This window comes from Diabrotica virgifera, chromosome 10 (assembly GCF_917563875.1).
Source record: "Diabrotica virgifera virgifera chromosome 10, PGI_DIABVI_V3a".
Lineage (NCBI taxonomy): Eukaryota > Metazoa > Arthropoda > Insecta > Coleoptera > Chrysomelidae > Diabrotica > Diabrotica virgifera.
The window spans coordinates 103584089-103601638 of record NC_065452.1 but is presented as its reverse complement, the minus strand read 5'-3'; positions in this window follow the sequence as shown (position 1 = coordinate 103601638).

The following is a 17550-nucleotide window of genomic DNA, read 5'->3' as shown; positions in this document are numbered from 1 at the left end:
CGCAATCATCAGATATCAAATTTTATCAACAGTATACGAGGTATGTCAAAATATGAATTTTGCTCAAGAGTAAAGTACCTTTATATTTCACAATATCGAAAATTGTCCTTGAGAAAAGTTGTTTGCAATTAAAAATTATGTTATAATCTGCATTTACACTCTTCTAATTGAAAAAAAAATTGAAAATTTTCCTCAAATCACGGACGCCCAACATCATTTTTATTTATGCTAGCTCCGTTATTATTAATTTTACGAAAAAAAGTTCTTCTTTTTAAAACGTTCTGCATAGTCTAACAACTAAGATACAATTATAAAATATTAAATTTTGTCAATTTTATACGAGGTATGTCAAAAAATATGAATTTCGCTGAAGAGTAAAGTAACTTTATTTTTCACAATATTGAAATTTGTTATTATAAAAAGTTGTTCAGAATTAAAAACTACTTCAATATGCTTCAATATGCAATTGCATCCTTCTAGTTGAAATATTATGAACTATAAAGGTATTTTATTCTTGAGCGAAATTCATATTTTTTGACATACCTCGAATAAAATTGAAAAAAATTGATATCTTATGATTGCATCTTAGATTTTTGACTATTCAGACATTTTATAAAGAATAACTTTTTTTCGCAAAATTAATAATAACGGAGTTATCTTAAATAAAAATGATGTTGGGTATCCGTAATTTAAGGAAAATTTTCAAAATATTTTTTTTTCATTAGAAGAGTGTAAATGCATATTATAACATAATTTTTAATTACAAACAACTTTTCTTAATAACAATTTTTGATATTGTGAAATATGAAGGCACTTTAATCTTGAGCGAAATTCATATTTTTGACATACCCCGTATATTATTGATAAAATTTGATATCTGATGATTGCATCTTAGGTTTTAGACTATGCAGATCACTTTCTGAAGAATAACTTTTTTTCGTAAAATTGATATTATAAAAGTTTCCCATATGGTTCCAAGTTACGCAGACACACTGTATAAGGTGTTGAGGAAGTGGAAGGTAGGGGACTGACACGTGACAGATGTATGTATCGTAAAAATGTATTCCATTTAGAACAAAAATCGACCTGTTTCTTCATTTTCTTGAAATCCAATAAATACTGCCAAATATCGAGGTGGACTGTTTTTATTGGCCCACCCTGCATATAAAATATGTTCGTTATTCTTGAGACAGCTCAGGCAAAACATATCAAACTATGTCTAATATATTAACCCAAGTCAATTCTTTACTTACAATAACGGATTATTGAAAAACTACGGATTTTAAATACCTGAATAAATAATGTTTTATAGCATAGTAATGCAAAATCCTGTCTACCATATTATGGTGTAAGGTCTAATTTACTTCTTAACAAATTTCTTCCATTCTTTGCGGTTTCGTATCAACATATTTGCGTCTGTACTGACCTTCTTTTTTTTTTGTAATATCTTTGCTTCCCACACTCTTCTCGCTGGTATGGTATCTTTCATCCAGTGTAAATGACCCCACCAACTCAGCTGTCTGTTCTATAAACTCGAATATGGATTGTATTTTGGTAGCACCTTTAACTCTTCTTAAAAACTTCACCTCTATAGCCTGTATCTTGCTCCTTTGAACATCTTTTGTAGCCTTCTTAACACTTCTGCATTTGTAACTCGTTGGATTCATGGTATTTTCAAAATCCTTCTATAACACCACATCTAAAATGCTTTCAACGTCTTTATATTATCTACTTTTAGTGTCCAGCTTTCCATTCCCTACAACAAAATCAAGAACACGTGGCATCTTACTGCTCTTATCCTCAGCTCCAGAGGAAGGTCTCGATTAACAAACATTTTTTTCATTTTTATAAATACTCGTCTTGCAATTTCAATGCGTGTTTCGATTTCTCTACATTGGTCATTGTTTTCATTTATACAGGTTCGCTGATATTTGTAGTTATTCACTCTTTCTACTTGTTTTCGCTCGATAGCTAGTCCTACTGTATATTGCTTAGACGTAATCATGAACTTAGTTCTCTTAACGTTCATTTGTAGCCCATATTTTATACTGACTTGATGTAATCTATTTACTAATCGTTGCAGTGATTATAGAGTGCCGGCAAAATAGGGGTGTCGTCTGCGAATCTTATGTTGTTCAAAATTTTTCCGTTCATTGATATACCTTATTCTTCCTCTGATATTGCTTCCTTAAAAATAGCTTCGCTGTACAGATTGAATAACACTGGGGACAACACGCAACCCTGTCTAACACGTCTTTTGATTTCTATAGTTTTTGTTTTAAGATTTTCGATTGTAGAACTTTTGCTTTTTGATTGCAGTACAGATTGACAATAATCCGTATATCTCGACTGTCCACATTCTCTTCTTTTAACAGTTCTGCGAATTTCTGATGTAGTACCCTATCAAAAGCCTTCTGATAATGTATAAAGCAGACATAGCGATCCTGGTTCATGTCTAGTCATCTTTGGGCGAGAACGTTAAAAGCCAACAGGGTCTCTCTCGTTCCTAGTCCTCTTCTGAATTCAAACTGGGTGTCATCTATATCTTTTATTTTTTTGTATAGTATTTCATGTATTATTTTGAGGAATATCTTAAGTGTGTGACTTATTAAGTAAATTGTTCTGTACTGGGAGCATTCTGTCGTATGTACTGACTTTGGTAGTGTTACAAACTTGGACAGCAACCAATCTTGGGGTACTACTCCTGTTGTGGATACTTTGTTAACATATCTAAAAGTATATGCAGTGTTTCTTCGTCAATGCATTTAATTAGCTCAGTGGGTATCTGATCTGTTCTAATTGGGACACTATTATTTTCGGCTCTGTTTGTTCCTTTGGTTCTTCTTTTATCATTCTATCATCGTCAAATAGTTTCAGTATGTGTTCCTGCCAAAATCTTAGTTTAGCTTTGATGTCTGCAATTAGTTTACCATTATCATCTTTGAGTATCCCATAGTGTGCTCGCTTTTTGGTATTTGTTAGTTCTTTTATTTTTTATGCATATTAAAGCTGTCATATTTAAGAAGATAATACAATATACATAATACATAATAAAGAAAAAATTTTACTAGCAGCTTTGGGAACCTTATTGATATTGTGCTATGATTGTTTTGGCACATACCTAAGTCTGTCACCACAGAACAATCACGATATTATTTTACCTAGGATTTTAAACGGAATCTTACCAAATAGGTTTTTTTATAAATATTTTTGTATGTAATTTACGGTAAAAACTAATTATCTATCTTATAAACTTAGTCTGTATTAACAATTTTAGCTTACTAAGGCAATCCGATAAGTACTTAGCCTTCAAATAAAAAACGAAAATTTGGGAAAAGTGTAGATTTATTTCTGAACGTAGTCTCCTTACATACACTTAACCCAGCGATGCTCCACCTTCTTTAACCCGTTTGAAAAATACCTTTTCTCGAGGTTTGCAAAGTAGACTTCCGTGGCGATGTGAAGTCGAGTTTGGAAACAAAAATAATTCGAACATGGTCAAATCTGGAGAATACGGTGGATGGGACAGTAGTTCGTAGATCATTCGACCAATTTGGCCACGGCGATGGGTGAGATGTGAGCCAGAACATTGTCATAGTGGAAAAGTACTTTTCTCTTCCCCAATTGAGGCTGTTTTTTCTGAAATTCAGCGTCGAATAGCCCCAATAATGCGGCATAGTAAAGCCCTGTCACCGTTTTCCAGGAAGTGGAGATAGATCACGCCTTAGTCCAGAGAAATAAGGTTTTTGTCGGAACACTTGAGCAGCCAGGTTGCAAATGGGTTTTTGAGTACTATATACCTAATACATTATAAATACAAAAATGCCCGTCACAATTCGGACGAGAATTTTAGTTATTAACAAATAAGCGTTAGCAAAAATGGCAGTTTCTTCGTTTAAATCGCTACAGGTAAAAATAAGGTAATTAAATATCTTACTTACAGTATTCATCTTTTAGTAGATGAGGAAATGTTCAAAATGGCAGTTTTTGAATTTTGGTCTCATCATTTGTTGCTTCGCTAATTTCAAAATAAGACTAAAATTTCGAAAATAAAAAAATTGTTATAACTTTTGCGAAAATGAACTTAAGACTTTGATATTGCATGAAAAGTTGAGACAACCAGTACATATCAAGCACAAAAAATTTCATGACGATTCTTTAATTAGTTGAAATTGTATTCAATTTGTTTATCCAAAAGAGCTTTTTTGCAATGTTATTGTTCAGAAAATAATAATGATACAGCAATTCTGTGGAAACCACATGAAAGAAGAACACTTATATTTTCAAAGCATTTAAAAAAATCTATAAAAAGTCATTTTTATCATTCCGAAAACATTTTACCAAAGTAGAGTTATTTTTGGCTTAAAAACAATTTGAATAGCTTTGTTAATATTGACTGTAGAGTAAATCTACTTTGGGATTTCAAAAGCTGGTATTTTTACATGAATTTTCAAAAAAAAAACTTTTTGCCTAGGTTAATTGCGGTCAAAGTTAGCCCCTTTTATTATTTAATTCACAGTTACTTATATATACATAAAATTCTCCTGTAATAGTGTTAGTTACCATACTCCTCCGAAATGGCTTGACCGATTTTTATGAAATTTTACACGTATATTCTGTAGGACTGGGAATAGATTCTAATCTATTTTTCATACCCACACATTATAAGGGGGTTGCCCCCTTGACATTTTTTTTTATTTTTTGGACAAAATTGTTTACCTTAATTTTATATGCTGTAGAATTAAAAAATACATACAACTCTTAATTTTTACTCTTTTATCACCAACCCCTATTTTTTAATAGCCATTTATATATTTGCATCTATAAAATTCTCCTGTCAACTTCTTGTCTTCTCATTGCTTGACCGATTTTTATGAAATTATATGTATATGTATATTCGGTAGGTCTTAGAATCGGTCGTAATCTATTTTTCATATCCCTGAGTGAGAAGGGGAGTTCCCGCTAACATTTTGTAATGTTAGATGTGGATATGTGTACATAATGTACTCTACAAGACTACGAGTACATAAACATTAAAAAAAATATATGATCAAAATCCATCCACAAGCTCCGAAGATATTAATTGCAGCATATGTTTGAAGAATCAATTTCATTTTTTGAGTGCACGGATTTTAATAATTACCCTCCACCGAGCACGAATCGATTTCGTCAGGACGTAATTTTTCAAGCTTTATTAACCACTTTTTTAAAATTCAAGGTTTACTCAAACTTTTACACATAAACTATATACCTTGAGCTTTAAAACGGCGCTAGTTAGGTTGCTTAATCGTTATAAACAAAATTGCTGTGAATTAAATAAAAAAAAGTGGCCAGCTTTGACCGTGATTAACCTAGGCGAAAAGGTTTTTCTGAAAATTCGTGTAAAAATACCAGCTTTTCAAATTCCAAAGTAGTTTTATTCTAGAGTCAATATTAACAAAGTTATTCAAATTGTTTATAAGCCAAAAATGACCATACTTTAGAAAAATGTTTTCGGAATGATAAAAATGACGTTGTAATGATTTTTTTAAATACTTTGAAAATATAACTATTCTTCTTTCACGTGGTTTCCACAGAATTGCTATATCATTATTATTTTCTGAACAATAACATTCCAAAAAAAGCTCTTTGGGATAAACAAATTGAATAATATTTAAACTAATTGACGAATCGTCCTAAAATTTTTTGTGAATTATAGGGCTGTTTGATAAAAGTCTTAAAGTAATTTTCGCAAAAGTTATAGCAATTTTTTTAGTTTCGAAATTTTAGTTTTATTTTGAAATTTCCGAAGCAACAAATGAGCGGACTAAAATTCAAAATCTGCCATTTTAAACCTTTGCTCATCTACTGAAAGAAAGATACTATAAATAAGATATTTAATTACCCTATTTTTACCTGTGGCGATTTAAACGAAAAAACTGCCATTTTTGACACTTATTTGTTAATAACTAAAATTCTCGTCCGAACTGTGACGGACATTTTTGTATTTATAATGTATTAAGTATATAATACCCAAAAAACCCATTTGCAACCTGGCTGCTCAAGTGTCCCGAACATGGTATATTTTTGCCTTATTTCCCTGGCGTACCTTGTGAATCCTAGAAAATGGTGGCCATCGCCTTTCTGACCGCGTAGACAGTCCTCATCCTCTTCGATATATCGACTGTTCCTTAGTCTCTGGTGTGTACCACGTTTCGTCAACGGTTATGAAATAACGTAAAAACTAATTTTAATTACGCCTTAATAGCCTCAGACTCTGCTCTGAAGTTCTTTCAGGGTTGTGTTTATTGTCCGGAATGGTAGTAAACGCGGCAGCCATCGCACCGACAGCTTTTTTATGCCCAAAATTTCATGCAAGATATGACCCAGGAGATCTCTTGAGATGCCTACTGTCTCAGCTATCTCGCGTATCTTCAGTCTGCGGTCTGCCAATACGAGCTCGCGAATTTCTCTCAGTTATCCTCCGTGGGATTTTTGGGGCACCTGGAAGTGACTTATCAAAATTCGAAGTGCGACCACGTTGAAACCCTTTAAAAACATTTTTGACGGTTTCCATCGAAGGAGAAGAGTTGCCTTACACTGCATTCCAGCGCATTTTGATTTAGCTATGGGATTTCCCTTCCAAAAACAATTATCTAATCACCGACCGATATTGCTCTTTTTTCATTTTTCTAAAATTCCCAGACACACTCCCTTACACACGCGGTCAAAACAGAACTTCTTCTTCTACGGCACTACAGCCCAAATTGAGCCTTGGCCTCCTTTATTTTTTGCCTCCAGCCTTGTTTGTCTGTAGCTGCTCTTCTCCATACACGGACTCCTAAAGCTCTCTTTAAGTCTTCCCAGCGCTTTTTTGGCTTTCCAACCGGTCTCTTTGCCTTCATTCTAACGTTCAGTGCTCTTTTTGGTAGCGTATCCTCTCCCTTATCACATCTCCGGTCCATTGCAATCTCTGTATTCTAATGAAGTCTGACAGGGGTATTTCTTTATAAAGTTGATAAAGTTCGTTGTTGCCTCGACTTCTGAAGATTCCGTTTTCCCTCACAGGTCCTAGTATTCTCCTCAGTAGTTTCCTTTCGAATGCGTCGAGTTTGTTTTTGGATATTTCTTTCAGGACCCATGCTTCACTGCGATATTCACTATTGGTCGAATTAGATATGGTGGTCGACACTTTTAGACCGAAATATATGGGAGAGGGCAAAGTAAGCTCTGTTTGCCTGCGTTATTCTCTTCCGTATTTCTCCATCTTCTGATCCGTCGGCATATATTTCTACTCCCAGGTATGTAAACTTTCCAACCGTTTCAATGTCATCTTCATGTATAATGTTGTGTGCGACTATATTATTTCTTCTCGTCTGTATCATTATTTTTATTTTTTCTGTGTAAATTTCCAGACTTAGCCTTTTTGTTTGCGTTTTTAACTCTGCGTATGTTTCCTGTGCTCCTGTTGATATTCTACTCATAATATTAATATCATCGGCATAAGCGGCCAGTTGAACCGTTCGGCTGGCCAGTAGGTTTCCTCGTCCAGTTTACATTTGCCTAACTGCATAATCCAGTGCCCGGTTAAACAATGTTGGGGCCAGCCCATGCTGCCCAGCTCCCTGCTTCAGTCCCTGTGAAATTTTGAAAAAGTCTGTCCGGTAGTTTTGTATTCGTACCCATGCCTGAGTTTCATCCATTGTGCTTTAATGAGTCTAATTAGCTTGTGTGGTATTGCCAATTCAGCCAATATCTACAGGGTGAGGCAGATAAAAGTCCTATTAGAAATATCTCGAGAACTAAAGGAAACAGAATCATGAAAATTGGAATGAAGGGGTTTTGAAGAGTGATCTCTTTAATGAAAATATTTTCATCGATTTGCTACTTCCGGTTATACCGGAAGTGGCTTATAACTTCGTTTTTTTTTTAAATAGAACATCCTGTATATTTTTGAATTCTCGTGGATGTCTGCTTTCTTAAAATATGAGGTTTTATAATGTTATACAGGGTAGTTTAAAAGATAATTCCCTTTTTTTTTTTAATTTCCTAGCAACATTCACACCCTGTAGAATTGTAGTAGTTTGACATCAAAAACTCTATTTATGTTCAAATGATTTTTAATATAGTCTACTATTGTTAAAAATTGTTAGTATAGCTAAATGTTGAATTGTACTATACAGGGTTGGTCGAAACTCGGAAAGAGTATTTTCTGAGTTTTCTTAAATGGAACACCCTATATTTTATTATTGTAATGAAATGATATTTTATGCTACTTTTTTATTTCTTGAGCATTCCCTATACCTAACTGCTTTAATTTGTGAGTTATTGGTGATTCAAGCCAAACATTAATTTCAACAAAAAATACGTGAAATTTTATTAGGTTGGCCGTGAAAATATTCAATCACAAATAATTTTTCGGAAATAAATACATATTAATCTAGACTGATCTTTAAAATTGCCAATAATGGTTGAGCTATCAAAATACCTACGTAGTTAACATTTTTGGCGCGATTAACAATTAAGCACAAATTAAAGCATTTAGGTATAGGGAATGCTTAAGAAATAAAAAAGTACCATAAAATGTATTCTCATTGCAATACTAAAATACAGGGTGTTCCATTTAAGAAAATTCAGAAAATCCTCATTCTGAGTTTCGACCAACCCTGTATACTAAAATTTAACATTTAGCTATACTAATAATTTTTAATAATAGTAGACTATATTAAAAATCATTTTAACATAAATAGAGTTTTTGATATCCAACTACTACAATTCTACAGAGTGTGAAAGTTGCTACGAAATTAATAAAAAAACGTAATTATCTTTTAAACTACCCTGTATAACATTACAAAACCGCATATTTTAAGAAAGCAGACATCGAGTAGAATCTAAAAATGTAAAAATATACAGGGTGTCCCATTTAAAAAAACGAAGTTTTAAGCAACTTCCGGTATAACCGGAAGTGGCAAATTGATGAAAATATTTTCATTAAATAGATGACCATGAGAAGACAAACATGTCCATCTGTAACACTAAATGAAACGCAACTCCCACAAACCGATACTGTCAAGTACCTAGGAATCCATCTTGATAGGAGATTAACTTGGCAAAAACACATTTTTACAGAAAGAAAACAACTAGGAATAAAATTTCGATAAATGTACTGGATCATCGGTCGTAAATCTCAACTATCACTTGAAAACAAACTGCTGATATATAAAACTAGGTATATTAAAACCAGTGTGGACCTATGGTATCCAACTTTGGGGGACAGCCAGTCAAACTAACCTAGAAATATTGCAGAGATTCCAGAACAATGTCCTTAGAACATTGCTGAATGCCCCTTGGTACGTGCCAAACTATGTGATAGAGCAAGACCTCAATGTGCCATCCATAAAAACAGTAATAACGGAATATTACAAAAAATATTCCAAGAGACTAGAATCTCATCCAAACGAGTTAGCCAGCAACCTCACTGATGACCACAATGATGTACGACGCCTGAAGAGATTCAAAGTAGTGGACCTAGCAAGAAGATTCGAATAATCTGTGATAACTAAACTTATTTTAATTTGTTTTAATTTAATTTATGTAAAGAGGGTGATCACTGGATCTCCCTCTACAGGTCAAATTTTCAATTTTTGTCAAATAATTTACCTATTGTTCTTAGGACAGATTGTAATTATTACAACATTAAAAAAAATTAAATAGATCACCCTTCAAAACCCCTTCATTCCAATTTTCATGATTCTGTTGCCTTTAGTTCTCTAAATATTTCTAATATGCCAGTTATCTGCCTCACCCTATATAGTATAGTTTGTTCCTTTTGACTGAGTCGTATACCTGTTTGAAGTCAACAAACACGTTGTGAACATTAAGCCTGTCTGATACTCTCCAATAATATTTTCTGCTAGTGATTGGAGCCGCTGGTTTATAATATATGTGAGGACTTTATATGCTGTACATAGTAGAGAAATTCAGTCAAAACAGAACTACGAGTCTGACTCGGCTGAGATTTTGACATAAGCCTTTTACAAGAATGTATTGATAGGAAATTTCTCTTGTGGTGGTGGCGCCATCGGGCGGAGAGGCTAAGTACTTATCGGACCACCCACTATATTGATCTGTCCATATTTTATTGAGATAAAAGTATTTTTGTATTTAAACTTTGGTTGTGATTTTTCTTTTCTGATTTCTAGCAGCTATTCTGCTTCGTGTACTTTTATATTATACCTCAATAAGCTTATGTTTTAGCCGCGTTCATGTAATTTTAATCGTACACCTGTACAGTGGCGCACCTAGAATTGTCTTCTGGGGGGGGGGGCACCGAAATTTTTTTGTATTGTTTGTGAAAGACAAGTTACATTTTCTCTTATTACTATGTTACTATTATTCATATATTTTTTATATGTTCTGGGGGGTGTTTTAACCCCCAAAACCCCCCTGGGTGCGCCACTGCACCTCTATAAAGTGTAAAACAAAGTAAAGTCGCTCAAATGACAAAGTTACCGTATGCATTCCAGAATAAAACAAATTTTAATTGTTACAGCTTGTTTATTATGTATTTCAGGTATACCTTTACTTTATTTGTGTACTGTATTATGTTATTGTAATATATAAAAAGTGAAAAGTTATTAAATTTAATAACCGATATTTTAATTTTAAAATCTACTGTATCCCACTCCTTGTACCTGCCTATTCAATATTCAATCATCTCAGAATCATATCGAATTTATACTATAAACAGCGAGCAAAAGTATGTGTTAACGAACAGCTGTCAGAGGAAATTGAAATTAGACGTGGGGTGAGACAGGGATCCCTATTGTCGCCAATCAGGTTTAATGCCACACAATTAACAAGTCAAGCATGTCGGAGTGAACAGCGACTAAACGAGCTCTTACTTTTTCGGTGTTTTAAGTGGTATTTTCGATATAAAACTTATTGGTTTTTGGTTGTACGTGGTGTTTGTTATTAGTTGAAAGTCTAGGATATAAAGTGATATCCCTAAAGAAGCTGCAAAAGGTAATTTGACTTACATCCTATTTGATAACGACTCACATATATTCAAGCCATAGTTGCCAGCTAGTTTAGAAAATCTCAAACTATGAGTAAAACAACTAGAAGCACGTCTATATCTGAGGATAGTATAATCGATGCTGTGATTAATAAGTTATTGCCGAGATTAACTGCTATAATTAATGAAAACACAGAGAAACTTGCCAAAAAAATGGACGGCCTAGAAGAAAAATTAAATAGTGCCATTACCAAACTCTCAGCAGTTGAAACCATGATACAATCTAATAATAAAGAAGTTGATATAATTAAAAGTAAAATGGAAAAAATTGAACAAAATTACAAAAGGAACTCGTTAACTATGATCGGAATTAAAGAAGAGGAAAATGAAAATCTGTTAGCCAAGGCACTTACTATATTTAATGAAGGTATGAAGATCAAATGCGCCCATTGGGAAATTAACAATATTTTCAGGATTGGAAAATTTAATAAAGATCAGCCTAAACCTAGAACAGTGATAATTGAATTTGTGACAGTATTAAAAAGGAATGAATTATTCAATTCAAGAAAAGTGCTCAAAAATTCCGGTATGTATTTAAACGAAAAGACTAGTCAATCTTATCAACTGCTACGTTCTGCCAAAAGTAAATATGGTAACCAATCTGTCTGGTCTAGGAATGGAAAAATTTTTGTTAGAAGTGACAACAACGTAATGGTGATTAACGATATACATGATCTGAACTAAAGCGATTAAGTTAAAAAACTGGTAAACTGTAATGAGGTATTTATTTATTTTTAATTTCTACTTGTCTATTATGCGATAAGAAATTTATATGTTCGAAAATGTATGATTTTATGTCGGATATAAAATTATCATAATTATTAATTTGGAAGAAATTCAGGAATCTTTTTTATTTACTTATTCTTAATTTTTATGCAGCAGTATTATTATTTTATTTAGGTTTATAGTATAGAAAATTGTATCTCTTTTTGGGTGAAGCCGAATGTTAGTTATGGGTTATTAGTGTTTCGATTCGGGTTGTTGGGTTGGTTTTGTTTGTGAATATATTTTTATGTTTAGGTTATAACCGTGTAATTTTCTATCTTTGTAAAATTCATACTCCTTTTCTTACTCTTGTCGTTAGTATCTCGTCTTATTTCTATTTAAAGAAAATATGATTCATATTTATTACATTAGTTAAACTTTATGATTAAGAGCTCGTGATGTAAAACACTTACGATATCCACCCTTGATATATATTATCAAAACTGCCGAGGACTGAACACTAAATTAAGCGATTTTTTCAGTAGTTGCTTGAATGACAACTATGATGTTATTATTGCTGTCGAAACATGGCTACAGGATAGAGTAATGGATGGTGAAGTAGTAGACACTTCAATTTTTAACTTAATAAGATCAGACCGGAACCTTCAGTTGACAGGAAAATCCACAGGTGGTGGAGTTTTTATTGCACTTAGAAAAAAATATAAAATTTTAAATGTAATAAAATATAACACTTTATTTGAAGCTGTTATAGTTAAGTTTAAGGTCAATAGTTGCAAGTACACCTTTTGTTCTATATATATACCTTCGGGAAGCGGGGGTAATGTGTATGAGACCGCATTTGAATGTTTACAATCTCATATAATGGATGAAGAAAATATATACCTTTTTGGGGATTTTAATATACCCAGTGTAACTGGTATACATATTGACAATAACATCTCTAATGACATTTTTGAAAAATTACAAGACTTTCTTGATTACAATGGATTTAAACTCTATAATAATATTAAAAATTTGCAAGGTAGGACATTAGATTTGGTAATTAGCTCGGATAGTAACTCGAATAATTGTACAGTCAGTAGAGATTGTCTCCCATTTGTTAAAGAAGATTTATACCATCCTGCCCTGGATATTGTAATTAAAACTAAATCAAAGCCAAAACTAAGTAATCAGCATTTAACAGAAATTCAGTACAATTATAAAAAATGTGACTTTCTTAGGTTAAGTGTAAGTATTAGAGATGCAAACTGGGATAATGTGATTAGGGAACAGTCAGATGTGAATGTAGCGTTAGATGCATTTTATAATATATGGAACAAGTTAATAGACGATTGTGTACCGAAATTTTGTAAATATGTAAATTTAAAAAAATATCCGGTCTGGTTTACTAAAGAAATTAGAGATTTATTAAAAGAAAAAGATAGATATAAAAAATTAAAGCTTGTTTCCAATTACTATGTAGATAAATATAAGGAATTAAGGAGTAGGGTCAATAAATTGATTAAGTTAGAGGAACGTAAGTATATAAGTAATATTGAAAATAATTTATCTACAGATATTAATTATTTTTGGAATCATGTGAATAGTAAGAAAAAAGATATCTCAAGTTTCAGCAATTACACATTTAAAGGGGAACAAATAACAGAGGAAAAGACTGTAGATGCATTTGCAGACTTCTTTTCATCTGTGTATTCATCAATTAAAGCCTCATATAATCTCAATTTTCCTGAAAATACTGTACATAGTGACAACTTTGTAATAAAATTCATAACCGATGCTGAGTACAACAACGGAGTAAAAAAGATAAAACCTAAGAAAGCAGCTGGGACTGATGGGATTCCGCCGTATATTCTTAAAGCATGTGGTGAATGGTTAGAAAAACCATTGCTTCATATATTTAATTTAATAGTTTCCTCTAATAGCTGTCCTGTAATATGGAAAACTGGTATTGTAACTCCTATATTCAAAGCAGGTAATAAAATGAATGTAGAAAATTATAGACCGATATCGATAATGTGTGCACCAGCTAAACTATTCGAACAAATTATTTATTCTAGTCTATATCATTATGTCGAAAAGTTTTTAGTATCGCAGCAACATGGTTTTGTAGCCAGTAAATCTATTAGTTCAAACTTATTTATTTACATGAATCGAGCATATGAAACTTTAGAATCAAAGTCCCAATTAGATACTGTATATACAGACTTTCGTAAAGCATTTGATACGGTTGACCATGACGTGTTATTATCAAAATTAAATAAGTTTGGTTTATCAAAGAATTTTATCGAATTAATAAAAAATTATTTGCAAAACAGATCTTTTATAGTTAAACACAATGGAAATACCTCAGGTAAATTTGAAGCTAATTCGGGAGTGCCACAAGGTTCTAATCTGGGGCCTCTTTTATTTGTACTTTTTATTAATGACTTACCATCAGTTTTGAAACATTCAGAATGTCTTCTATTTGCTGACGATTTAAAACTCTACAAACGCATACAAACTGTTAGAGACTCTGTATTATTACAAAAAGATCTAAATAATTTACTTGAATGGAGCTATTGCAACAAGTTATACTTTAATGTGAAAAAATGCTGTATATTTACCGTAACACGTTTAAAAGATCCTATTATATTTGAATATAAAATTAATGAAGAAACTTTACTGCGTTGTACAGAGGTAAAAGATTTAGGCATCACCTATAATAATTTATTATCTTTCGCTGGCCACATAAATAATATCACGAAGTCTGCAAACCGATTACTAGGGTTTATAATTAGACAAACCTTTAATTTTAGAAATATAGCAACTCTTAAAATTTTATACTATACTTTAGTAAGGGCAAAATTAGAATTTGGAGCTCATATTTGGTTTGGTGAGTATCAAACTGCATTAGATACACTGGAAAAAATTCAAAATAAATTTTTAAGATATATTTATTTTAAAAAATATCACATACGACCAGATTATACTGAAGTTAGAACCACTCGCCTTAGAAATGAGTTTAAAATATTATCATTAGAAGACAGACGGAAACTTACAGCTTTAATATTTTTACATAAAATAATTAACAATAAAATTAATTCACCTGAAATTCTAGCTTTGATCAGGTTCAATGTACCATCAAGATTAACTCGCAATATGTTAATGTTTAATATTCCACTATTATCTACTACCACCAGGGCTCCTCTGGTGACCATGTTTCGACTAGCTAATAACATCAATACTCTAACTGATTTAGATTGGGCAGTCTCACAAAATGTATTTCGGGGAATAGTGTTACGACAAATTATTAATTTATCGGCATAGGATTAGTAAGTGTAGTCTTATGGATAGTATATAAGAATGGTTTGTATTATCTGATATGTTAGATTTACTACTTATTTTGTTTTTTTTGTTATTTTTATTTTTTATGTTATTGTATATTTATTTTAGAAAAATTATTGTATTTTATCCTTGTAATTAGACCTTACAGGTCTGTTAGGATAATATATAAATAAATAAATAAATAAATAAATGCCTACTAGGAAGAGATGCTGAAAAAGCCCTTGTGGGTGAAACTGCTGGAAGGAAGTTAATTGGGGTTTCCATTAACAACATTAGACATGCGGATGAAAGTGTCATCTTAGCCAAAAATATTGAAGATCTTCAGAGTCTGGTGACCACAACAGCGGCATTTGGGAAAGAATACGTTCTAACAATGAACGCCAAGATGACAAAATTTATGAAAATATCGATAACTCATTACGAGATTTTTCTAATAAACGGAACCAATGTCGAACGAGTAGACAAATATGCATATCTTGGAACAATGATTAACTACACAAATAATAACACAATTTAATATAACCCCTAGAAAATTGAACATGTTAATTTCCCCAAAAAAGACTGAATGCATGGTTATAACAGTAAATCCAATAAGATGGAAATTAAAGCTTGAGGGTCAGATAATACAACAAGTCATGGAATTTAAATATCTAGGCATCACACCATCTAGCTACGGAAAGCTCGAAACAGAAGTGGAAGATCAAATGAATAAAGCAAACAGAGCCGCAGGTTACCTGAATAAAAAAATATGGAGAAATAAAAATATCGGAAAAGAAGTGAAAGGCAGAATTTACAAAACAATCAGACCAATAATGACATACGCGGCACGCGGCAGAAACACGAGCTGATGCAGAAATGACAAAAAAAATGCTAGAAGCAGCAGAGATGAAAACACTTCGAAAAATTGATGGTAAGACACTATTTATAGGATAGAGCTAGAAGTGTAGATATACGACGGAGATGCAAGGTGGACAACATTAATAACTGGGTAAAAAACAGAACAGTAGAATGGAACGACCACATAAGCAGAATGACAATAGAGTAGTAAGGACGGCGAGAGACGGTTCCCCAATAGGAAGACGAGCAGTGGGAAGACCACAAAAACGATGGAATGACAACTTGCTGGAGGCACATTGAAAAACAGACAGTCATGTCTACACAAAAAGAAGTATTATTATATTCGGTTCTTATTACAGCTGATTCTGACAAAATTTATAATACACAAAAATAAAATAAAAATTCCATTTTTATTCAGTTGCAATGCGAAGGCAGAACCGTCTTATTTTTCATTTAGAACAGGGAGCGCAGACCAGCACTCTAAATCGACGATTTTCGACTCTATTTGGAGTCATCATCAGAGAGGCGTAGGTCTGCCGTTCTCTGCCCGAGCCCAAAGTGACAAAACTAAGAAAGCTTATCCCCGCATTGCAACTGACGTTTATGGAGTAGGTGACTAGCGTCATCTGGCAACTGAAAGGCAAAGTTTTCAACCTAATAGAACCATTAATAATATTGAAAAATATTACTAAAAGATTTTTAATTAAAAACTTATTGGTCCATTTCCCTGGTAACACCTCCATGGCTTCTAAAAATTCCAAGCCAGATGGATGCTGAAGCGAAGAAGACAAGAGGGATGATTTGGATCACCAAATAGAGTCGAAAATCATCGATTTAGAGTGCTGGTCTGCGCTCCCTGTTCTAAGTGAAATACACTTGCGATCATAAAAAGCGGGTCACTCGATGAATTATTCAAGTTAGATGTCTCGAATTTTCTAAACCTGTTGTCCGATTTGAGTGATTTTTTTAGTATGTTATAGCCTTGTTCTTTAACAATATCGCCATAATAATATTGTTGCTAGACAGGTAAATTGTCATTGTATACAGGGTGTCACAATCATACTGTGTTTATTCCTCAAAGTTCGAAACACCCCGTGTAATGTTTTAGCATAGATAAAATATTGAAATTAAAACTCTATTGTAGCCTTAGGCTTTCTTAACATTTTCTTTTTTGATTTATTTGTTTATGTTGGATAATAAAAAAGTTAGGCACCTTAACAACTAACCATGTTCTTCATCAATACAGGGTGTTTCTAAATAAGTGCGACAATCGTTAAGGGGCAATTCTGCATGAAAAAATAATGACCGTTTGCTTTATAAACGTATGACCGCAAATTCTTCGGTTTCGAGATACGGGATGTTGAATTTTTCTTACAAATTGACGATTTATTTATTGCTCTAAAACCGGTTGAGATATGCAAATAAAATTTGATAGATGTTAAGAGGTAGTTATGGCGCATTTTTTGACATACAATTAAGAATTTTATATTCACCATTGGCGTGCATACGGGATGTATCTAAAATGTTTATGCCCGTATGCACGCCAATGGGGAATATAGAATTAATAGTTGTATGTCAAAAAATACACAATAACTGCCTCTTAAAAC